Source organism: Gouania willdenowi, chromosome 11, assembly GCF_900634775.1.
Source record: "Gouania willdenowi chromosome 11, fGouWil2.1, whole genome shotgun sequence".
Taxonomy (NCBI): Eukaryota; Metazoa; Chordata; class Actinopteri; order Blenniiformes; family Gobiesocidae; genus Gouania; species Gouania willdenowi.
In genome coordinates, this window is record NC_041054.1 from 26,871,974 (window position 1) to 26,897,488 (window position 25,515).

The window sequence follows — 25,515 nt, forward strand, 5'->3', positions numbered from 1 at the left end:
CATACTGTAAATGTCTCCTTTTCTTCATTGTTTGTGACCCTTTGTAGCCAGTACATACCATATAAAGTATATAGACTATAAAACTCAAAAAACACACAAAATGACTCCAAAAACACACAAGACAACTACAAATATATAACAAAAATATAGAATACAACAAAACACACACTCCAAAAACACACAAAGTGACAACAAAAATACAAAAATGAAGAAAACAACAACAGAACACACAACTATACTTCAAAAACCTCAACAGAATTACAGAAGACAGCAAAAATGCACAAAACTACTCAAAAACACACAGGACAAAAACAACAAAAAACACTCCAAAAATACAAAAGAATACCATCACATGAATACACAAAATGATAGAAAAATATACAAAACAGCAACAGAAACAAAACGGAAAAGGTTAAACTGACCAGAAATGGGTAAACTCTTAAACAAAATTGAGGAAATTTTACATGTTTGGATCTTTTCAGCACAAAAAAGTAAATGTGATAAATTTGTCTTCTACACATTGTAGCGAACTTAAAAGCCAATAAGGTGCAAAGGGTGATTTTAATGGCAGTGTAAATCTTCCAAACAGGGACTTTGTAGCTGCATTACAACAGAGCTTCTCACTTTCAGCTTCAACAGTGACATGTTGATGCCAGAATACGTTGTGTTTGTGCTCAGATAGTGTGTGTAATGCCCTGGGTTGTGTTTACATCAGTGATGTGACGTGACTACTAGGGACCAATGACAATTTCACATGTTTCTGCTGGCAAGTGTTAATTCAATTCAAATCAACTTTATTTGTATAAAGCAATTTACAACAAAGTCATCTCAATGCGCTTATCAAAATATAAAATTCATAATAAGAAAGAAAAAACCCAACAAGAGCCCCACGAACAAGCATTTAGCCATCTAACAAAATCAACATCATAAACACCATGAAAGAAACATAAACAATTATTTAATATAGCCTCCATACTCTCCCAACAAGATATATCTCATGACACGGCAGCACATCTGTTGTTTGTGTTGGAAACACAGAAACATGGAGAAAAAGACAACAACAACAACTCAGAACAGCCTCAGTGAGGAGCATCCACAAAGTCAATCCTTCCTTTTGTACCATTCACTGTAGAAAATGTGAACAATTTTCTGACCTTACCTTTGCTGAAGGTCTGGTAACTCAGGTTTTAAAAGATGGTAGACCAACACCTGTCATTTTTCCTCAAAAAAAGTTTCTCTATTGTCTCTTGCGCTGTCATCCTGACCTCCTCTGTAGTGTTATCCCACCCACTAGCTAGAGAACGTAGCAGCAGCGGTCACATGGAATCAATTCACTAATGCACTGTAAACGTACGTATAGCATTTAGCATAGCTCTCTACGCTGCCTTTGGACGTAGATGGTTTTCATCTTGGGGAACTGACTGCGCATGCGCAAACACATAAAAACACACGATGGGAACAGAGGCAGAGCAGCCGTGTGCTTTTGGGAGGGGGCTAATGCAGTCTAAACATTTAATGCTCTTTTCATTTCTGCTACATTTTTAGGCTTCTCATGCTTTGTGTGCATGTGTTTTTGTTTAGTATTAATGATCATTATTGTCAATGAAGGAAGGGATTTAAAGTCCTAATCAGTGTGATAGACAGAAATCGCATTGCGTACTCTTATTTTTCAGTGTAATGGCGTCAGGCTGTGTGTAGATGAGTGTAAACTGTGTGAATGTGTTTGTCTGAATAGAGAAGCAGAGTCCGGCTGCTGTGCATGTTAACACTGAGAACATTATGTGCATCACTGGGAGGTTCAGGTTAGGGAAAAAGACCAAAATTTGATGCATCTCTTTGCCTGCTAACATCACTGCCTTACACAACACACACACACACACACACACACACACACACACACACACACACACACACACACACACACACACCTCCCGCTCACTCTGATAGTTGCTGCTGTGAGTGAGCCTGGGTCATATCAGGACAATGTGCCGGCTCGCAGCAATATCTGTTCCAATTTTTATTTTTTATTTTTTTTGACAGCCTCATGCGCGCACACAAAAAATACAAAAAAGACATAATAAATAAATAATTAAAAAAAGGGTTGGAATTGATAACAGCAGATAACAATGTCAAAAATGGTTGAGCAGCACATAAAGCTGCATCATCATGTCTGCCTGCCTCCCGCCCCCAGCAACCCTCCCTACATCAGAAGTGTGCGCCCGTCCTGAGCTGACAGAGCTCCAGATCGCTGCAGTGCATGCTGGGTAAAAGAGGACAACTCAGGACACACGCAGGGACTTTAAGGATACTGCAGTAAGCTGTTCACAATAGAAAAAAAGGAGAAAAAAAAGAGGAAAAAGATGCAGACGAGCGAGGGAGGGAGTCAAATCTACTGGGGTGGAGGAAAAGGAGACAAAAATACCACCAGGATCAGTGGAGGATGGAGGAATTTCATCACATTTGGACAAATAGTCAAATGATGCAGCAGCTTTCTATTCATTTGGTTTGATGGGAATGAGAATGTTTCACAGCAGCTCTGTCTGGATCCACACTCTTCCTCCATGTTTGTGTTTTTTTTCTCTCAGCGAAAAAAAAAAAAGCTTTAACGAAGCTTCTGAGTTTGTGATACATGAGCGTCTGAATGGATGAACAGGATTCAGTTAGATGTAGTGCAACATGGAGAGTTAAAATAACAAAGTAATGCTACAACAAGTTTTAATGAACTGAAAATACAGAAAGCGTTGCTTTATATATAACAACCATGGCAATATATTCTCCTGTGATATGGATGGGCAACATCAACATTATCAACATTCATATCAGCATGTCGAAAAAAAAGTACTTTGAGCATTAATACAGGAAATGACTAAGGAATGTGTTTTTGTATATTTTTCTCTCATTTTGCGTGTGCCTGTTGTTTTGTTGTCTTGTCATTTTTCCATTTGCATATTATTATTGTTTTTTTGTATTTTTGTACAAATTTTGTTTGTTTCTTGAGTCTTTTGTGTATTTTTCTTCATCATTTTGTATATTTGTTGTCATGATGTACTTTTCGTATTTTTGTTTTGTATATTTTTGCTTTTGTTTTTTTGTATTTTTCACTTTGTATGCACCTGTTTTGTGTTTATACATTCATTTTGTGATTTATTTTCCTTTTGCATAATATTATTTTTCTACTCATTTTGCTTGCTTCTTGAGACATTTTGTGTATTTTTCTCGTTTTTTTGGCTCATTTTGTGCATTTATTTTGTGTGTGTGTGTTTTTTTGTTTTTTTTTGTCATTTTGAGTGCGTCTGTTGTTTTGTGTTTTGTCCTAGATTCATTTTGTGATATTTTTTTGTTGTCATTTTGAGTGTTGTTGGAGTCGTATTGCATATGATTGTTGTTATTGTTGGAATCAATTTGTGTAGATTTGTTGTTGTCTTATGCGTTTTCCTAGTAATTTATGCATTATGTGAATGGTGTTTGTGGCTTTAAGTATTTGATTACTGAATCTTCTTTCTGTGGCTGTGGAGCGTGTTGAAGTTTCTTCTTCTGTGTCTGTTGTGTCCTCCTGTGACTCCAGACTCCATGTTGTAATGCCTCCCCATCTGCCGTGGACCTCTGCTGGTTTTGCACTTAACGACTGGCTGTGTTTTTGGGCTGGCTGCCATAATGTAGGATGAGTGTGAGGCCATCAAACGCCTTTTTTCCCATTCTCATTTTTCTACAGTTTGTGGATCAAAGATAATGTTGTACCATTCAAAACACGTTCCTAATAGTGCAGTAAATGGAGGCAATGCACACAAAGATGATCAGACTAGAAACATGAAGTCGAGAGCTAAGAGCACAAGTAGGGCTGTTGGAGCCTGATATGTAACAACCACCTGAGTTGTTAATAAAAAAGATAAATAAAAATAAAACCCAAAATGTAATAACAAGGGATGCACCAAATATTGCAAAAACAGCAACATTCAGCCTTTGGTTTAGTGAGTTAAAAGCAAGGCCGAACAGTAGCGTGTGACGCAATGATGGAATCATACATCGTCGGAAAAGTGTGTGCGCATTTCTGCAAAACCAGAGCAGCAGCAGCAGCTCCTCCTTTCTGCACACAAACACAGCCAGACTCTCTCCTTTCCACTGTCCGTCGACTACTACGTAAAAGTTGGAAGCCGTCCAATTCCACAACCTAGTCCGTTGTTAGCGCTGTGAGCCACAAATCCGTAAACATCCCCATCATTTTCGCCTCAGTTCACAAGCAATGTTGGGACTCGCTGCATAGACTGGTGTAGCATATAGCACGGAGTGCTAACAGCTGATGTGTGTAAACAATGGGTCCGTGGCACCAAGCACTATCGGCAGCAGAAAATGTAGTGCAGTTTGGGCGTCCAGTAGTGCAGTTTGTATTTACATATATGACAATAAAGTATCATTTATATTCTATATTAAACAGCAGTGTTTGTTTTAGCTGTTAGATAGTTTGAGAGGGAGGAGCTCACATTCTCGGAGGCGTGTTCGGTGACGTCACCTGCCAACGTGGACAAAATCCAACAGAACTTTTTTCGACTTTGACCCTCTGAATGAGGCTAAAGGGATGTAAGTGATTTTTTCATCATACCTCCCCTTTAATGCAAAGGGCTAGTATAAATGAAAAAAATGTTTGTGCTTTTTTTGAAAAGCAAAGGCTACTGGAATATTTAAAAAATGTCAGAATATTCAATAAACATTTACTTTCTTTAAAAAACATGTCTAAATATTTATTCTAGGCTATTTATGCATTCTTAAAAAAAAAATGTGAAAAACTTAACCCCTGCTGATTTTGTATGGTACTTTTATTTAAACAAACAGAGACATAAAATAAAAAAAAAAGGTTCTGGAAAAAAAAGTGTATTCATTTATAAATTAATTTGTATTTGATTGAAGGAAACAAGTATTTGATCCAAAAGCAAAACATGAATTAGTACTTGGTAAGGTAACCCCTGTTGGTAACCACAGAAGTCAGACGATGCTTTGCTTTGCTACTCAGAGTTTCAGTTCTCTCCACAAATGTTCAATGGGATTAATGTCTGGAGACTGGCGAGGCCACTCCATCACCTTAAGGTGCTTCTTCTTTAGCCACTCTTTTGTTCCTTGGTCTGTATGTTGTCATGTTGGACCACCCATCCACGAGGATAGGAGGTTCTCATCCTAGATCTTACGGTACTTGGCTCTATTCATCGTTCCCTAATTGCGGTGAATTTTCCTGACCCTTAACAGAGAAAAAGTCCCAAAACATAGTCATCCCTCCGCCATGCTTGACAGTAAGGATGGTGTTCTTGGGTTGGGTCTTTCATATCCATTGATTGAGACTACTTTCTTAAAGTGACAGGACTAATCTGAGTGCCTTCCAGGGACATAAACAGCCTGTGGAAGCCAGAACTCATGCTTTTTTGTAGGGGATCAAATACTTATTTCCTTAAAAAAAATTTATAATATAATATTAATTTATAACTTAATACAATGTTTTTTTTCTGGACTTTTATTTTCATATTCTGTCTCTGTTAACATAAAGGTATATAACTATTATAGCTACTTTTTTGTAAACGGTCAAATTTATGAAATCAGCAGGGGATGAAATAATTATTTCCTCTACTATATATATATATATATATATATATATATATATATATATATATATATATATATATTTATATATATATATATATATATATATATATATATATACCTCTTTAAAAGTTCATTTGAACTTGTTGTTTCAGATTGTTGTATTTTGTTGTTTTTGTGCAATAAAAAGAGCTCAAGAGGATTTTTAGTGCTATGCTATTCTTTTAGCTATATGTGATAAGATCAAGATGTATTAAAAAGGTAAACTGTGCTATTGTTCTTATCTGATTAATGGATTAAAAAAGGTAAAGTAATGGATTACTAAAAGAATAGATAAACATGGTGGTGTTTCACTCTGAGCCCTGGAGGAAAACAGTTGCTGGTCACCTTCTGCTCGTCAGACTTTTTCCCTCCACCGGTCTAAACCCTCACTATGTTTAGTCACTGCACTGGGAAAGATGAAGATGACTAACAGCAACAGTGGATGCTTTAAAAGTGCGTCACATTGTCAAATATAACTCCTCATCACCATGGAAACTGAGGCTATCTTCCCTTGTGTTTTTCATCCCCATCAACCGAGAGCACACATTCGCTGAAGTAACGACCAAAAGTCATTTGTTTCGTGAAAGCATTTGAGAGTAGGCTGCAACTTATCTTTCTTTACTTTTTAAAGGATGCAAACAAATGACTTAATGTCTGGTTTTGTTTTCAGCGATGGTTACATATTTATGGAAATTCTGGAGTAGTTATGGTCAGCCTTTAGAAAACAATACAAAACCTCATTTGATGCATGACTGACATGTTTAGTTTGAATATAAAACGCCTTTCGTATTCCATTTCTTGTCAATGTTACTGCCTGACTGCTGTGAAACAGAGGATGTAATCCATGTTAACGGAGCTTTAGAAAGTTTCCATTCAACCACCTGTAACCAATCGTCTACTTTACTCTGACAGCTTTAATGCTGACACAGATTCAGGGCGGCCCCCAACCACATTTGGATCCCAGGGCCCCATCGGTACAAAATGATCATTTAACAAGTAATATGCGTTTAACTTGACAACCCTTATTAGTATTAAATCTGTGAGTATAGATTCAGTAATTTATCTATGAAAAAATAATCAACTATTAAAAAAAACATACTAAAAAGAAAAAAACTTCAAACTGAAATAACAAAAATAAATTTGTGTCACAAATAGAAATAAACATGCACGTGTGCCTTTTACAGTAAATATGTATGTATTATTTTCATGTATAAAAAAAGTTTTATATAATAAAAAAATAATACAATATTAGGCTTCTGCAGCGGTAATGCTAACAAGCTAACGCTAACATGTGCCGCTGCAACAGTGGACGCTACTGGTGCCTTAACTGCTCCAGGAGCCACGCCCCTAAACAATGAACCGTGTCAGCCAAAACCTTTGAATTTGCTTACTTTTTCAACCAGAGATGACACGTCGACTCATTAATGATTTCTGACAACCACCAGTTGGTTACACTTGGGGGATGACTTTTTTCACTTTAGTGCTGTTAGTTTATTTCCTTCTTCCTTTTTTTAATCACCTCATATTGACACACAATGTTTTTTTCTGTTTTGTGTAGGTGTAGGTGTGGATGTGTAGGTGTCTCTCTGGGGCTCCTCAGCCCTGTCTGGACTCTGGAGTCTGAACTTACTGTGACCTCTGGTACTTACACACACACACACACACACTAACATACACACACACAAACATACACACACACACACACACACACACTAACATACACACACACACACACTAACATACACACACACACACACACACTAACATACACACACACACACACACTAACATATACACACACACACACTAACATACACACACACACACACACTAACATATACACACACACACACTAACATACACACACACACACACACTAACATACACACACACACACTAACATACATACACACACACACACACACACTAACATATACACACACACACACTAACACACACACACTCATGCACTCTGTGTCAGAGCAGGATATGAATGCAATGAAACTGAAATCTTTGTTTATGTGCCAGGCTAAATCATTATGTTCCAGACTGCTGAACTCTTTCTTCTGTTTGTTTGTCCTTGGCGTTGCAGACTGCAGACATGATTCTGTGTTTGTGTGGAGGGGAAGTCACCAGGCCAAACAATGTGCTTACAATCATTCCTTATTAGTCAAGCCCTCTTTTATATACCGACCTTCAACTCTTCTTTGTTAGATCATCACCTGCCAATGTTCATATTTGCTGTAATAAATTTGACATGTGAGAAGGTTCATTCTACAGAAAGACAAACAATCACCATGGATTTACATAATCTACATGTAGGCTATCCTTATGCAATAAAATAAAAAATAGGAAGAAATGTAGGTCTCTTATGTTCTTTTCTTACTTCTCAGGAGGTCAAACAATATAGAGGACATGGTCAACCGAGGCATTTTATGCTGATTCTTCAGACTTCTAATTCCAGCAAGTATTTTTGTCTTCCTTTTGAATAATATCTTAAGGTTTCATTTATTCAAACTTATTTTAATCACCTGACATGTTTCGACTGTCAACTGCCAGTCTTCTGCAGAGGCATCTGCTGATTGCTTTGATGTTTCCTTGACTTCTGCGTAATAATTCCAGCAAGTTATTTTTAATATTAATCATAACTAGAACTGCAAGCAGTTATGAAAAGGGGCCAAGCCTTCCCACGCGACTCGGCCCCCAGGTTTTGCGGAGCCCATGGAAGTACGTCACAAAAGATGACGGCTTGTGGCGAGCGTCAGGACACAGGCAAACATGCCATTTGCTGTGAACAGGTGGATATGAAGTTTTGGAAGATGTGATTTAAAATGTGAAAGATAGAGGCCAAAATGCATTTGCACCCATTATAGTGCCACCTAGTGGCACATGTTTTGGTATGAGTGGTCTGTGTGCTCTTCTATAGTTACCCTGTAAATTCCACAGCCCTCAACATAATACTTCAGCTGAAATAAACATTTGTTGTTTATGTGGTAATAAGCCACGCCCACTATGACCAATCACGATTAACTTCAAGATATGGCCTCAGGAGCGACCCAAGGTCATACACACCAAGTTTGGTAAAAATTGATTTTGCCATTTAAGAGATGCTTACATACAAGGTTCCCAGGCTTATTTTTCACTCCACACTTAGTGGTGGTAAGCTACTGTTATAGCCACCGCTGCCCTGGGGCAGACTGACGGAAGCAAGGCTGCCATCATGCCCCATCGGCCCCTCCGACCACCACCAACACTCACTCACACGCCACATTCATACTAGGCAATATTAGTCAAGTGTCTTGCCCAAGGACACAATGGCAGATACCACTAGAGCAACAGCCCTCCCACTGTGGCACCTGAAATTCTCAGTGGTCTCCCATCAAACTACAAACCAGGCCCTGCTTAGCTTCTGAGCTCTGACAAGATTAGGCACTGACAGGCGGTATGGCCACTTAACATTTCATTTATTCAGTCAACTTTTTATCAGGAAATTTACTTTTGTCTCTTGACATGTGCAAAATAATTGCTGGAATCACAGCTGATACTGTAACTAGAGAATGGATACCAGACCGAAGCCCAATGGGTCGGGTTCAGGCAGATATTTATAAATGGTGGTTGGGTTCGGTCACATAGTGTCCTTTGCAGGCAGTGTTCTTCCATTCCTGCAGCAGCAGCAGCTACAGCGCTGAAGTGAGAGCACGATCAGGAGAATTATGAAGCATTCACCGTTGAAACAATCCTTTTTCTTTGATACATGGATTATGTAAATACTGTAGATCCACTGGGTCTTTTGTTTGTGTTTGACGTTCGCTTGATGTTGACATTAACAGTTGTTTGTTAATAAGATAGGTACTTACCACTAAAACAAACATAAATATATTATTTTCATGAGGGAAAAATGAGGTTTTACCTAGTGTTGTAGTAGTCGAGACCAGTCTGGAGAACAAATTTTAAAGGTCTCGGACTCATCTCAGCATTTTGACTCGGTCTTGCCACGGACTCGGGATTTTCCCTCAAGACCGTTCGAGACCAGCACTTATTCCTGCTATTTTTTTTTTTTTTTAAGGATTTTTTTTGGCTCTAGTGGCCTTTATATGACAGTTGCTTGACAGGAAGGGGGTAAGAGAGAGCAGGGAATGACATGCAGGAAAGGGTCCCAGGCTGGGAATCGAACCTGGACCCGCTGCAGGTGAGGAACTACAGCCTCCGTACATGGGGCGGGCGCTCAAACCACTGAGCTACACACTGCCCCATTCCTGCTATTTTTAAACTTTTTTATAATGTGATAACACGGAGAAGAACGGGATGAAATAATCCTTTATTCATTCTTTAATCCACCCCGTATAATGACCGCAACCTTCCTTAATGTGACTGAGTGACGTGTATGACACACTCACACACACAAGCAGGAGAGAGAGGCGGGAGGTAAACATGTCCACTAACTTTCACAAACCACAAAGAATATATTTGTAAAATGCGGTCTGTAGGTGACCAGCCATGTTATTTCTTGGCAGAAATACTTTTAAACACTTGCTGTATATTCAGCTGACATCAAAATCCTGTTTTCAAATATGTAGAATAATTGTGAATTTATCAGTAGCAGTAGGAGTTTTAATATTTTAGTTAATTTTTTGCAGGCACCTTTTTTGCCCGTCAAATGTATTTAAAAGAAACTCAAACTAAAGAGAGAATGTTATTTAACTGTCGAACCTTGTCATAATTTTATTTATTTATATATTTTTTTAAATAAAAAAAATGTTTATGGTCTTGGTCTTGGTCTCGGCTTGTCTCGGTCTTGGTCTTGTCTTGGTCTCGGTGCATTCTGATCTCGGGCAAGTCTTGGTCTTGGATAGTGTGGTCTTGAACACAACACTAGTTTTACCTATCAGACTCGGACGAGAAAATGCGGGCCCATCTGCACTCCAACGTGACACGGTTATTTATTTACTTGCCATTCATGTGAATGTTTACTGCAAGACCTCCACACATGTCTTCTTCTTTTTCTTCTTCTTTATTTCCAGTAGAGTGGACACCTGTCCAAGCCGTCAAACATGGGAAATTCGGGCCCAGAATTTCAGAACAAAATACATCACGTGGCGAAATGTGTATTGGCTCATTCTCTTTGATTTTGAACGCTTCATCACCCAGTAGCATTTAGGGTGTACTCATACTGCCAGCTCGGGCCGTTCCAAGCTCACAGCAGGAATCCCCCCCTCACTGTCTCTTTTCTGGCACGGGAGAACGGACGTGATCACCAGCTGAACTCGGTTCCCACAGACAAACACGTCATCCCGTTCATTTACGACACACATGGCATTACGTCATCATTGTTGACATTACATGCTGTTAATTTCATATCTTCTGTTGCATCCTCTTTTCACGGCTGGATTATACGAACGAACTGGGTTTCCCAGGGCCCCTGAACACAACACGGTAATTCAAATGACCGTAGCTCTGCTCATATTTGCTCTATCGGAAAAATAACATCAGTTTATGAAAGATAAGAAGTTGCTCTTTCCAGCCAGTGTTGGTAAATTTAATTTTACTCACACGTGATTGGAACATTTGTTTTGTCGAAATTGACACGAAGAAAAGAAAGAACCAAGTGAGTGAGAAATAAAGATAAATTAAAAGAGACCAAATAGCAGTGGATTTAATTGAAAATGAAGACTCTTGGATGATAAAAACCACCATGGATGGAGGTTCAAAGGGTTTTGAAAACAAAGAAGGAAACTGAGCCTATAAGTTAAGGTAAGATCAGTTCAGTAGATGCTTGAGTCACCACTAATATCAGATTGTTTTTAAGTCTTTGTATAAAAAGACTTTAACAGGACAACAATGATGTGCAGGGCTGCAGTAATGTTGGCTTCATACAATAATAATAATAATAATAATAACATCCACTCCATACACCACCAGAGAAGCTTCCAGTGAATATTTTACGAATCATAAAAAAGTTCACTGATGGTGACATTGAGATATTGTGTGACAAAGATATCAAAAGTTGTTATTTTGAGAAGAATCATATTCATGATTAAAAGGTATGATTGTATTATATTCTAAAGTTTAGAATTATTCTTTCTTTTCACAGTATAACCTTATATTTAGTTCTAAAAAATATGTTTACTGCTAATTTTACTGATTATTGTTACACATCATCCTGCATGTGCATTATATACAGTATAAATGTGTAGCATAAACCAACTGTTAGAGAAACAATTTTATTAAATACGTAACAAATGACATGTAAACAGAAAAAAAAGGTTGAAATAGTGTAATTAAATTGTGAAATTAGTGAGTTGTTAAAGTGCTGAGGTGCAGCGGAGGGTCTCCTTCTGCAGAGACGTGATGATGAGGGGTTCGTGTAAAACCCGGAATTCAGAAGTATTTCCAAGGGTACAAATATGCATATAAACGCATATTACTGGTATATTAACCCTTATAAACCAAAAAATATGGAAATGGGACATTTTACTGCTGCAAATATGTAACATATTACTGGTATTTTGAGAACAGGACACGTATTTTGGTTTATATGGGTTAATATAGCAGTATTATGTATTTATATCCTTGGAAATACCCGGACCTGATGATGAGCTGCTAAACTTTGTTACTGTCTCACTGTCAGCTGAACAAAGAGAAGTCCTGACGGTCACGTTGTCCTCCATGAGTTCTCTGTGGTGTCGTTCATATATCCTCAGGTAACGCCATCTTAGACCTTTTCATCGGCTAACGAGCACTTCTGACACCGCTATCATTACGGAATGCAGATGTTTATGTGCCGTAAAGCGTTGCGCTGTACCAACGTCATCACATTTTGTGTGCGGGTCCAGTCGATCTGGCACGCTGTTTGGACCACCTCTTCCAGCAGGATCATCGGGCCATTTGTTTTAGATCACACAGACATTATAAATCTGTAGAGAAATAATATTTAAATAATTATTTTCTAAGGCTCAGAAGAGCTACAATGACATAATAAACTTATTGCTCTGCCATGCACATTGACTGTAACTAGCTAAACTTTCTGCTTCTCTCAGCTTTATCCTCTCGCTCAAAATCAATAGATGAGAGACCTGCATGATTTTAGAGGATTAACACATTCCAACTATAGCCATTATGTTCTCTAAACTGTAGTTCGACTGTCAGACGGGTCCATTAATGTGAAACGTCAGCTGTAAAAGTGAGAGCCCAAAATGCAAATGCTATCCCTGTCGGCCCGTTTGGCTTCTCACTGAGGAATGGAAGTGTCTGGCTGCACTCAGCTCTGACAACAACAGCTAATACATAAAAACGTTACTAAGACTGCTTTACATAAGCAAGTTACACACACGTTTCTACACTTTTTACCACTGATGATTGACGCCATGAGCATTTATCAGGAGATTTAGGAAAAGTGCAAAACAAAAACATTCCCACATGCAGTTGTGGGCCAATGAATATCTGTCACAAAAGTATTTTCACAGATTTCGAGAGACTGTTGTTCAATAACCTTTGCATATATAAGACTAATCATGAGTGATGTGAACAGTCTATGTACATAGCACAAAGCTGATCAAATTACAGGGAGCTGATGCATAAGCAAAGTCCTTTACTGAACCCCAAACATGTTTCAGCCCCAAACCCCGACAAATTTTTTACCAATTTTGCGGGTCTGACATGTCTACCAGATAGGATTTATAGCAGATATTTTTGTATATTTTGAGATTGGTGGAAATGTATTACTTTGCTAAATTTCAGTTTCCTATGTGATGTAGTTCCTGAGATATTGGAAGTTAATGGAAGGAAAATAAGGACGTAGTGGACACATACCCCCCCTCACTAGGTGTCAGTGAACCACATCAGACCTTGTTAAATTACCGCACTCCTCAATGCATTTTAGTTCGAAAGTTGATTGCACTTCATTTTCATAAAACATACTGGGCACTTTTATAGATGTATGTGGTCTCTCTTTTTTTAAAAGAATTTAATGAAATCTGCTGTAGAAGCTAAAGTTAAACTTTCTTTAATGTAATTTGACAGTTTGATAAACATACCACTTGTTTTTGATATTGGTTCTTGAATTACAGTTAGTTACCATTTACATGTTCTCGCAAGTAAAAAAATAAATAAATAAATAGCATTTCATACCATTTGGTACTTTTTGTACAAGGTAAAGGTTCGTAAAGGTGAAATTTGTAATTATTGATATTGCAATATATCCTATTGTTTAGTGTCAGGATATATCGTATTGGGACATGCAAATCGTGAATCATATCGTCAGATTCATGGCAATGACCACCCCTAGTCCAAACCTGGCCCAAGTCAGTTGTACGATAATCAAACTTAAGCCTGAACGAGTTCGGGCAAGTAATTCATGCTCTAATAGTTTGCCGTTAGTAGAGAACTAAAATACTGTATATGATCAGTTGGGTCATTATGGAAATGATCAGTGCTTGATCTTTTAAACCAAACCCAATGGGGATGGCTTGTTTTCAGTTTTGGTTTTAGTTGTTTTTTGTTCAGATGCTCAGAAATACAAACCTGTATAATCCCATTGAATTACCGGTAAATACTATGTTCATTGTCATATTTTATTCTTCAAATAAATAATAAAAAGGGGAAGTTGGAGCACAGAAATTTCCTATTGTGGTCTCAGAAGATAATGAGATTACCTCTGCCTGCTTCTAGTCTCTAACCAGGGGTCATGTTCAGGTACATTAAAACATTAACATTTAACACACTCTGTAAATCCTTTTTGACTTTAACTTTCCATGTAATTTTCCCTTCAGTTCTCGAGCTTAATGTAATATGATGAGTGCTCGGTTCTTGCATCAACTTCCATTCGTTATTGAAAACACCATCTGTCATCTTTTGTTTTTCAGTTGCCATGATGATGAGTCTGCATCATGTTTGTACATTGGGTATCAAGATTGATTCTTATCGCAATTCTAACTAAAAGTGACATGTTTGCTGGTCAAATGTAAGACTATTGTTTATTGTTCCATGTCAGCAGTGATACAAAGTCCAAACCAATGAAAGCTGTTAGAGAGGCCGACATTTAGACATAGATCAAGTCCTGATGCCCTTTAGGGGCCTTTTCATAACAATTCCAGTCATTAGTTTATTGCAGGGAATAATCAACTATTCCTGCCTCTGTGATTAAGTCTCATTACATAATTGATGAGGTTTTGAGGTCATTTGGTGTGAGTGAGGCTGAGGTTATGCTAAAGCTAATCAAAAATTAGTTCACTGCTATGAACTAGTCACTTTTTTTATAAGTGACATTTTAAGTTCTATACCTTACTACTAACTAATAACACATAGTAGATGATTTTGTTTTACTAGTACTAGTATTACACTAAAAATCTCATTAGTAGTACTAGTATTTTTAGGCTAGTAGTCAAAACGTTCACTAGTAGGACTAGCAGCAGGTGATTTGAGGCGGGATGATTGGGAATTGTGAACCCCTTGTCAGAAAAATGACCAAAATGTGTCCCCCACAGACACACTGGTTATGCTAATTAACAGGGTATTAATTATTAACTTAAAGGGGTTACTTTATGGAAACAAATCCCTTTATAATGGTTTTGCTACAGTGATATACATTACTTTACCCTCATTCAGAGGGCCAAGTTGGAAAAGTTTCTGTTTCTTCCATCTTTTGTTATTCCACATTTTGTAAAAAGTCAGCTCCAAATGAGCCAGCTTGATTTTTCCCGCCATATTACATCATAAGGGGGAAACTCCTCCTCCTGAGAATCCTCGATCCTCCTACCCTATAAGAATGTGAGAATGTGAGCTCCTCCCTCTCACACTACCTCACAGGTAAAACAAACACTGTGGTTTAATATAGGATATACATTATATTTTATTGTCATATATGTAAAGCTACACACACAAAATGTGTTCTCTGAACCGAACCCTCCCTGAGGAGCAGTGAACAGCCACGGTGTAGTGCCCAGGGAGCAGTTAGGGTTGATATAAGGGACTCATCGACATCTCACAGGGATGCACCAGGAAGAATAGAACCATTAAGCCTACAATTACAAGCCTCCTCCCTTAACCACTAGTCCCTTTATCCACAGACAATATATTTACATTTATTATTTATAGATAATCCAGTATCTAGATAATCTGAAGTACAGTGTTAGCACTCACAATGAGTTCCACTTTTAGTAGCCATTATACAGTGTTGGGCGGTATTGCGTAACATTACTTTTGACAGTAACTAGTACTCTAACGCAATATTTTTTTAAAGAAATAACGCAGTTACTGTTACAATATGGTGCATTTGTCCATTACTTTGCTAGCTGCATTATACTTCCTGTTTACAGTGATGCTACATATTTTTGTGGGATGCCGTGCCATCCACGGTAAAACAGAAGAAGAAGAATTGTCGCCGTGTTTCTGTTTACATCAGGTGCGCCAATCATGGCGAGTCAAAGTCAGAGCAGGACGAACTTCTCAGAGTGGAAATACGCGTATTATTTCACCAATCTGCCTCCAAAAGATACACGCATAGGTGAAGCTAAGCTAACGCTGCGTCGGTGGACGTGAGGGAAGCTTCTGCACCAAAACAACAGCAGATGGATTTTAACGGACTGTGACTGTTATGTCGCTACTGTGGAGTCACTGCTTTCAGCAGCTCGTTAGTCTGATACGTTTTGCATTGAGCAGCAGTTTTGTGCTTTATATGCACATTATTTATGGTTGTTTTGTAGCAGTTTTTGTAAAGCAGAGTTGGTCAAAATGTATTCCAAATGTTAATTCAGATTGCTTTCATTTATGTATTTTAGAAAGTTTTTTGTGTTTATGTTGTACATTGTTGCTAGTTTTTGTCCTAAAGCTGTAAGGGAACATTCTAAGGCTAAACACAACTGTTTTTATGATGCTGAAGCTACTTTAATTTTTGATCTTTGATTCTGAATAATATTCAGGTTGTTTTGTGTTATTTATTTCACAATTAATTGTAACATTTTCAGTTTCTGCTGGTCTCAGGTAAATAAACTGGTATTGAAAGAACACTTAGTGTTTGAGTCAAATTGGTGTTTGTAAAGACTAATACTGAGCAGAGTTTAGTACAGTGAATGTAAATATTAGAAACTGTAGGGTTGGTTACAATAACATTTCATTTATCAGAGACTTTTATCCAAAACAATGTTAATACAGGAGCAGTAGGGGTAGGAGGGATTCAAACCAATGACCCTCTGATTACAAGACAGCTTCCTTAACCACTATTCCTCCACCACAGAGTTGATCAACAGTGGATTATTTTATTAATATAGCACTGATATGAAGCTGTACGGACACTAATGACCAAAAAATAATACAATTCTTTAATTCTAAGTAACTCAAAAGTGACTTTTTTCAGTAACGCATTACTTTTTGATATAAGTAATCAAAATAGTTACTTTGTGAATGAAGTAACTAGTAACGGTAACTATTTATTTATTTTTTTCAGTAACTAGCACAACACTGCCGTTATACCACCTCGTATTGCCTTTGACATGATCTGATGTGTTTGTGACCCAATGCGATGCAGCGGTTGGACAAAACAAATCACCTTAAATTGACTATTCCTGTGGTAAGAGGTGAGGATGACAAGAAAGTGACTTAGCAGCTTAACACTTGAGTGTTTGACACTTCACTCCACTGCTGCTGATAATTCTCAAATACTACAGTATGTTGTTGAGGTAATTAGAACAGACTAGTACAGTGCCCGTCGGAAGTATGCGTTCATGTGGGAGGGGTATATTTGCAGGTGCAAAATGTGGGTGCAATTTTCCTGGTTTAATGTCATCATTGTGGTTTTTTAATCGTTCAGTTGTCATTTGGTGTATTTTTTGTATAAATATTGTTTATGTTCTGTTTTGTTTTACTCATTTAGTTTATTTTTATTATAAATACTGTGTGTGTGTGTCTCTCCATCCATCTCCTCCGTGTGTTATCTCTCGCGCGCGTCTTGCACATAATCCATCACAGGTTGTTAAGAGAAACACAAAAGTACCACGAAAAATAAACGTTTGCAACACCAACTCTCTAAAGGGCTCTGTGTGAGTTCAGTATTTTCATCCCGGTGTAGTGCACGAACGTGCATCAGCCGTGTGTGGGTGTGTGTTTACATTGTAGCTGCTAGCATCTTTCTTAGCACATAGAATAATATAAGAAAAACTCACCCTTGCGCAGAACAAACAATCATAGTGGAGCCGTGTTGTGGACCCATTATTATTATTATTATTATTACTTCAGCCACTGCTTGTTACAGAAAAACTTAACATTGACGCTAAAACATTTGGCAAATATATCTCGAGTCACTGTCAATCTGTACTTCATTCAAAACTACAGTACGCCAGTTAAATCAACTATTCATCAGCATGCATGACTATGCTGTACAGAGAAAGTTGGTCACACCAGTGCCACCACTGGATAAGTTTGTGTAGAGCCCTGATGATAATGTACAAAAAATTGTATTAGCGAAAATAGTAATAGTAATAATAGTAATGGTTATAATAATAATAATAATAATAATAATAATAATAATATCAATAATAATAGCAATAACAAAGTAATATAATAAGAATCTAGTAACAATAATAAGATAAAAACTATAATAAAAAAATTAAATAATGATATTGTAATATGATGATAATATAGCAATGCTAATAATACAATGAGAAAACCAGTAACTATAATATAAAATATTAATAATTAAAAAGGAGTTTAAAAATGTAATGGAAATTACAATAATGCCAATAACATTAATAAAGTAGTAGTAGTAGTACAATTATACAATAATAATAGTAATAATAATAATGGCAATAACAAAGAGAATCCAGTAACTGTTATACAATAATAAAAACAATAAACATAAAATAATAGGTAATAGCAATATTAATAATAATACAATGAGAATACCAGTAACTATAAGATAAAATAATAAAAAAAATAATAATTTAAGAATAACAATACCAATACAGTAATAGTACAATTAGAGATATAATATTAATAGTGAAAGTAGTAATAGTAATGGTTATAAAAGTAATAAATAACAATAGCAATAACAATAATAAAGTAGTAGTACAATTAGATAGGGATATAATATTAATAGTAGAAGTAGTAATAGTTATGATAATAATAGCAATACATTATAGTGAGAATCCAGTAACTATATTCAAATAATAAATATTAAATAAGGTAATAGCAATGATAATATGACATGATAATACCAGTAACTATAAGATAAAATATTAATTAAGGATATAAAATAGCAATAACAATAATAGAGTAGTAGTACAATTATAAAATAATAATAGCAATAACAAAAAACTATAATGAGAATCCAGTAACTATAATAAAATAATAAAAATAAACAATATAAAATAATGAGGTAATAGCATTAATACAATGAGAATACCAGTAACTATAAGATAAAACAATAATAAAAAAGACGAATATGTAGTCACATTATTAATCTCTCCTTCTTTGGATGCAACGTCTAGGTGTATTACCTCGAGCACCATGTGATAAGCTTTAGCTTAGCTTAGCTTAGCTTTCTTAACTGCCGACATTAGAACTATGTGCATGTTAACACAAACTTAGCGGGTTTTTCTGCTATAAATGACTTTACTTATCCAGCGTGTGATGCTGTGCTCCAGAGTAAAAGCCTCACGTGCTTCTGTTTTGCTTATGTGGTGAAAATATGAGCGTTTATAATGCTGTGTTCACGGATAAACATGCATGTTTACTGACCAGAATAGTACGTCTACAAACAATAATCATAGTGGAGCCGTGTTGTGGACCCTTCCGCTCACAAAAACGTTACATTCGTCTGAATGTTTGTCAGCACAGCCTCCGTCCACAGTCATGGAGACGAAGGAGGAAGTGAGTTCGTGACCCGAGAATTAAAGGAAGTTTGGAATAACTGGAATAATATTAAATAACCATCAAATATTAACTTAAATGACTTTTAGCGGTACAAAAACGTTTTTAATATTGACCTTTTTTTTTTTACCCCAAACTGCGACACGGTGACGTCATGAACCCGGAACCGGAAGTAGCGCGCTCAACACTGCGCTCTTACCGAGGGAGTCGTAATTATAAAATTAACGTTAATTTGACCGTTTTGCTACACCAAATTACTCTAAAATAAGATTAATTAACGTGGATGCCGATAGATTTTATTTTTTTTTTAAATCTGTCGCAGTTGATCACCGTTCATCTGTTTCGCCATCAAAATGGATACCGGAAGTCGACTCAACTGTGATCAAGATGGATGCCAGAAGTCGTCTCTCAACAGATGGTGCGCTAGCGCCCACTCACACCCTGAGGTCAAAAGCTGAATATGTTTCATTTCGTGGCCGTCCAGAAGTGAAATAAAATTAAAATAAACATTTTGAAAGGACCAAATTAATCCAAAATAACAGATACACACACTCAGGGTATTTTGAACCCGTCAACCGAGTTTCAGGTCGAACTGGCACCGCGTCCGGGAGATATTTGCTCCACACACACACACACATCCACACAGACTTCCCTTGAATTATAGTATAGATGGAGATGGGTGAAAAATTGCATAATACTGGCCCTTTCAATCTAAATTTTGACTGTATATTGCAGGGCTATTCAACTACACTTTGCTGTTGGCCATATTGTCGGATGGCTATGGTTTGTGGGCCGGACATTCCTGGTACAGTTGCTCTCGTAGTGAAATGACACAAAGCACCATCACATTTTCAATATTTTTATTGAACTCTTTAAATTCTATAAACAGCAGCAGTTGGATTTTTGTATAAGTAATAAAAAAAATCATGCAGCTTCAAGTTTAATTAAATAATAATCACAGTACCTGCTGGTTAAAAAGTGTAAGAAATAAATCAACTGAAAAACATGACCAATTCCTGGTTTCATTACACAATAGTAACAGCACCTTCTGGCTTTTTGTGCAAGAAATTAAAAAAAAAAAAAAAAAAAAAACATAACTAGCTTAAGCATTATTTTTTTAAAAAAGGGCACAGTCACAAAAAACTGCTCGTTTTCTATGCAAGAACTAATAAAAAAACAACTGAAAAACATGACCAGCTTAAATTACAGGAACAGCACCAGTTTGCTTTTTTAGGGAGATGCTAAAACTCGGAAACATTTTAGAGACATACCAGAGACTGAGTCAATACTGAACCGTACTACTGCATTCACAAGCTGTAATATCACCAAGTTTGTACCAGTTGTTAGAGCTACTATCTTTACCAGGGAGCAAATATTTATTCCTGGTTATGGTTTTCCAGAGTTTTATTGGGCTTTATTTACCGGCGACGAGTTCCTATTGCTCAGAAACACATGGAAACCAGTTGTATTTTTTATTATTTATTTATTTTTTATATTATTATTATTTAAAGCATTACCTCATTCAGATGTAGCCTGTATATTTGTCCATAACAGGAACTATGCAGAATAATAAAGTTATATGTATAAACTTATAAATATGCAGTAGGAACTAATCACCGGTAAATAAAACCTGATTAAACTCTAAAATACAATAACCATGAATAAAAATGTTCTCCCTGGTAAAGATAGTTGCTCTAGCAACTGGTACAATTATGAACTTGGTGATATTACAGTCTGAGCATGTAATACGGGGCAGAATTTACTCTGTTTCAGGTAGGGATGGGAATTGATAAGATTTTCGCAATTCCGATTCCATTATTGATACTGCTTATTGATTTGATCCTCACCGATTCTCTTATCAATTCTCATTGGGTGAGGGAATTAAATAATTTAAATAAATTTGTTTGCCTGTAACTCTTATCTTATCTTTGTTTCTTTAATTTCCTGCAGGGATATCAGCTCTCTTTTAATCCAGCAGGTATAGATTGTTTTCACTGGCTAATAATAGATACAAAAGGGCTATATAAAATTGATTTATTATTATTATTATTATTATTATTATTATTATTATTATTATTAATACAACATATGATTTTGGCTACAAACATTTGAGAATAGTTATAGTGTTCCTTTTGAACTTGAACAACTTGATCCAAAACTAATTCAGACATAAAACAAATCATCATTCTATAAAAAAATAACATATTAACCAAAAGTACAGCTGCACTTATTGTTATGTATTTAAACGGTAACACTTTAGTTTAGCCTTGGTTAACATTTATATAAATGGACTTTCAGAGACGCCGTCCCCGGTGTTACATGTGATGTCATCAGCCGTGTGTGTGTAAACATGTAAAAGAGCAAACTAAAGACAACTATCAGTACCAGTTCGTCCCCCGTGTCTGATTACTTGTTATGAGGACATAAACTGGCGACGAGGTGTGTGTTCTTGTGGAAGTTTGTTGTTTTCGAAAGAAAAGTCTGTGCAAGAAGCAACTTTAGCTCGAGTGTACGTAACCCGGAAGTGACTAGCGTAGCAACAGAGACTCTATAAACACAGCATGGAGGACAGCACAGCTGCGGGTGGAGGAGGTGGATTTTCTGCGGTGGACAGCTAACAACTATATGGTGGAAGGAGCTTCACTTGGTGCTAGCATGAATACAATATACAGAACCTGGAGGAGTTTATCGTTACGTATTTGTGACGTAATTGAGGAAACAATAAGTGGAATTGAAATACAAGCAAACAAACGATTCCTAGAATTTGGATTACTGGGAACCGGTTCGCAGAAAGAACCGGTTTTCGATTCCCATCCCTTGTCTCAGGTGGCCTATGTCTCCGAAATGTCTCCGGGTTTTAGTATCTCCCCTTTTAATACAACTAATAAAAAACACAAACAGCTTCAAGTTTAATTAAATAATAATAACTGCACCGCCTTTTTAAAAAGTGCAAGAAAAGTATAAACTGAAAACGTCTGTGGCTAAAACATCCACCCTTCTCGCAGTTGTTGTATCCTGTTGTTTCACTTTGTTGTCTGTTACCACCTCATCGACAGCGGCAATTATGCATTCTTTCACTGTTTCCGCATTGGTAAATGACTATTTGGTTTTTGTGAGTATCCATGCTACTCGTAGAGGAGCTATAATTACCTTCTGCTGCAGGCGGCATGTGCGGGTGAAGATTGCTGAGCTTCGTTGGTAGTTTAAAGCAAGCGTTTTCAGTTTCAGTTTGAGCATCTGAATCTGGTGGATAATCGATGTCACAGTTGGTGTGGGTCGTCTTGAAGTGCTGTCGGACATTGTTGCTTTTCCTTTGAATGTGCCATGCCTTCTGTTTATCTGAAGTGCCTTTCCATAATATGCAACAGACCCTTCTCATAATAGGTGCTGTAAGCAGCAATGCCGGAAAACATGACAAAGTGCTGCAAACTGTCACAGAGTGCCGTAAAGTGTCGCAAAGCTGCATGTGTACAGTTTTTAGCTGACATTAAATAATTTATTCTCTAACTATGGATAGATGGGCCATGGGCCAGTTGAGTTTGAGGAGTAGGCCAGTTTTGGAACACAGGCCGCCAGTTGAATAGCTCTGGTATTTTGCACTAGTTTGCAATCATCACCACCCCTGGTGGTCTGTGATGGTATTGCATGGGATCTGTGAAAACAAAATATATATTTTTTAAAGTTACAAAGACATTGATATCCATAGGATTATTTTTATTCAAATGTGACTGAGACCTTTATCTAAACTACAAAGGTAACATGTGTATATCATTGTGTAATACATGTTTCTGAAAACTACTGTATATAAATTGTTCCCTCCTTTTTGTCCTCCAAAACATTTTCTTATTTACTGAAGGAAACGTAAGCTAATTCTGCATATTATCAGTAGTTTGTTGGATCTAGAAGAAGCACATTTGGTTCTTTTTTTATGAGAGATGGTACTTGTTGCCTATAGATATACTACATTAGTAAGTGTTGCAGACATGGTATTGTAGCTATAGTTTGTTGAGATGGATGGCTGTTCAATTTACATTAAGAAATTCAGCAGGCCTCCTGTTGTACTTTTAAATTTAAACTTTAAAGGTTTGTGTACTTTTAAGTTTTGTGGCATATTCAGTTACACTAGCAATATTATTTAAATGTGAGAAACAAAGCTTTAAGTTTATATCATTCCTTTAGTATAGAATGGACAAAGTCATAAAACAGGATCAGAAGAAAGAGGTGAAGGAGAGAGCAGCGATTTACACAGGATCAGTCAGAGAGGACACACAATTTGATTTAGTTATTTCATGGAATTTTGATGAACAGAATCTATAGTTGTGCTCTGCTGTGTCTGTATTTATTAATAACATAACAATAGAACAATATGGTATTGCATTTCTACAAAGGAAAACACCAAAAAAATAGGCAGTGTTTTTAATAAGGTCCACCTGAGAAAGGGAGGGGGTGTGATTGCAAAATGCATCCCCCTTGTTGAAAAATAAATAAATACCAGTAGACATAAATCAAATGAAATAGGGGGTTTCATAACAAAATCCAGCTCCCTGATTGGTTGCAATATTTTTGAAATCCAATGGCAAGCGTCAAGTTGCTTTACCTGCCCCCTTATTATCACATAGGCTTAGTAGTAGTAGTAGTAGCAGCAGCAGCAGCAGTAGTAGTAGCAGTAGCAGTAGCAGTAGCAGTAGTAGTAGCAGTAGTAGTAGCAGTAGTAGTAGTAGTAGTAGCAGTAGTAGTAGTAGTAGCAGTAGTAGTAGCAGTAGTAGTAGCAGTAGTAGTAGTAGTAGTAGCAGTAGTAGTAGCAGTAGTAGTAGTAGTAGTAGTAGCAGTAGTAGTAGTAGTAGCAGTAGCAGTAGCAGTAGTAGTAGTAGCAGTAGCAGTAGTAGTAGTAGTAGCAGTAGTAGTAGTAGTAGCAGTAGCAGTAGCAGTAGTAGCAGTAGCAGTAGCAGTAGTAGCAGTAGCAGTAGCAGTAGTAGTAGTAGCAGTAGTAGTAGTACTAGTGGACACCTTTAAAGATAGGGTAGGTGATTTTTGAAAGCTAGCATGATTTTGAATGTAGCCTTCCTGATGGCACCGCCTTTAGCCCCCTCCTCCTTCCCCTCTGTGCTCTGCCTCATTCACATGCATGAGCACCGCTGCTCCAAAAGTGGAGCTCAGCTGATCGCTTGTATTGTGTAGACACTTATTCGTCTCATGTCTCATTCACCAGTAAATAAATACAAAACTTGATCATTATATTTGTGACTAAAAACTCAGTTTTAAGTCCGTCACCGGTGACGCGCTTTGAGTGTGGGCTCGTGCACACAAGGGGTTGAGAACGAGCAGGGAGACGGAGGTTTTTTTCCATTGGACAAAGTTATTACAGGTTTACAGCTGCTACAGTCGACAGATTTTCTTCATTCCTTTTTCAGAGCACATAAGATCTTCATTTCTGTCAGGACATAAAAACAATTTCAACCAAAAACTTAAAAAGTGTATCTTGAGAAAATCCCCTACCTTAACTTTAAGTGTACTAGTTAACAGTTATCTGTATACTAGTAGTACTAGTCACACTTTGTGCTTCATTAGTAAAGTATACTCAGTTCATGTAGAGCTCAACTATGGATGACATCACTGTTATCACATGTAAGCTTAAAGGCTTTTCCATAACCCTGTTGCCACACACTTAATTATAAGTGCTTCATCAGCAGGAAAATCCCTATTTAACGTTGAACGTTTCAACGTGCTTGGAGTTTTTGAAGTTTGGAGACCCCTGCTCTCAACTATAAATCATTTATTTAAATGGCTACAGTTACTTTTGTTCTTTCTGTCAGTGAGAGCGTCTTTAATGCTTCATAGAAAAGTACAGTGTGTGCTCTTATAAAGGCTGATTTCCTGTTTCCTTCCGTACCTTCTGGCTTCTAACTGTTTTCTTGTAGGTGTTTTTCAAATCACCATCGGTCTCTGGGAGTTTAGTGTCTTTCTAACATTCTAGAATTTGTTGTGAAACCTAAACCTTACCATCAGCCTTATGAAGTAAGGTTTTTGGGT

General features: G+C 37.0%; 1 protein-coding gene across 10 annotated transcripts in view; it reads left to right on the plus strand.

The window, feature by feature from the left end:
• thrb (thyroid hormone receptor beta) overlaps positions 1-25,515 on the plus strand; it is a 174,857-nt gene that overhangs the window by 100,900 nt on the left and 48,442 nt on the right. For 7 of the 10 annotated variants that reach the window (XM_028461382.1, XM_028461378.1, XM_028461385.1 and 4 more), the window contains exon 2: positions 7,184-7,266. The exons of 2 other annotated variants lie outside the window; for them this stretch is intronic. The gene's annotated coding sequence lies outside the window, so the exon portion shown is untranslated. Of the gene's footprint in view, positions 1-2,252; positions 2,314-7,183; positions 7,267-25,515 lie in introns of those variants that run through there. One more of the 10 variants, XM_028461379.1, reaches the window with a different exon arrangement.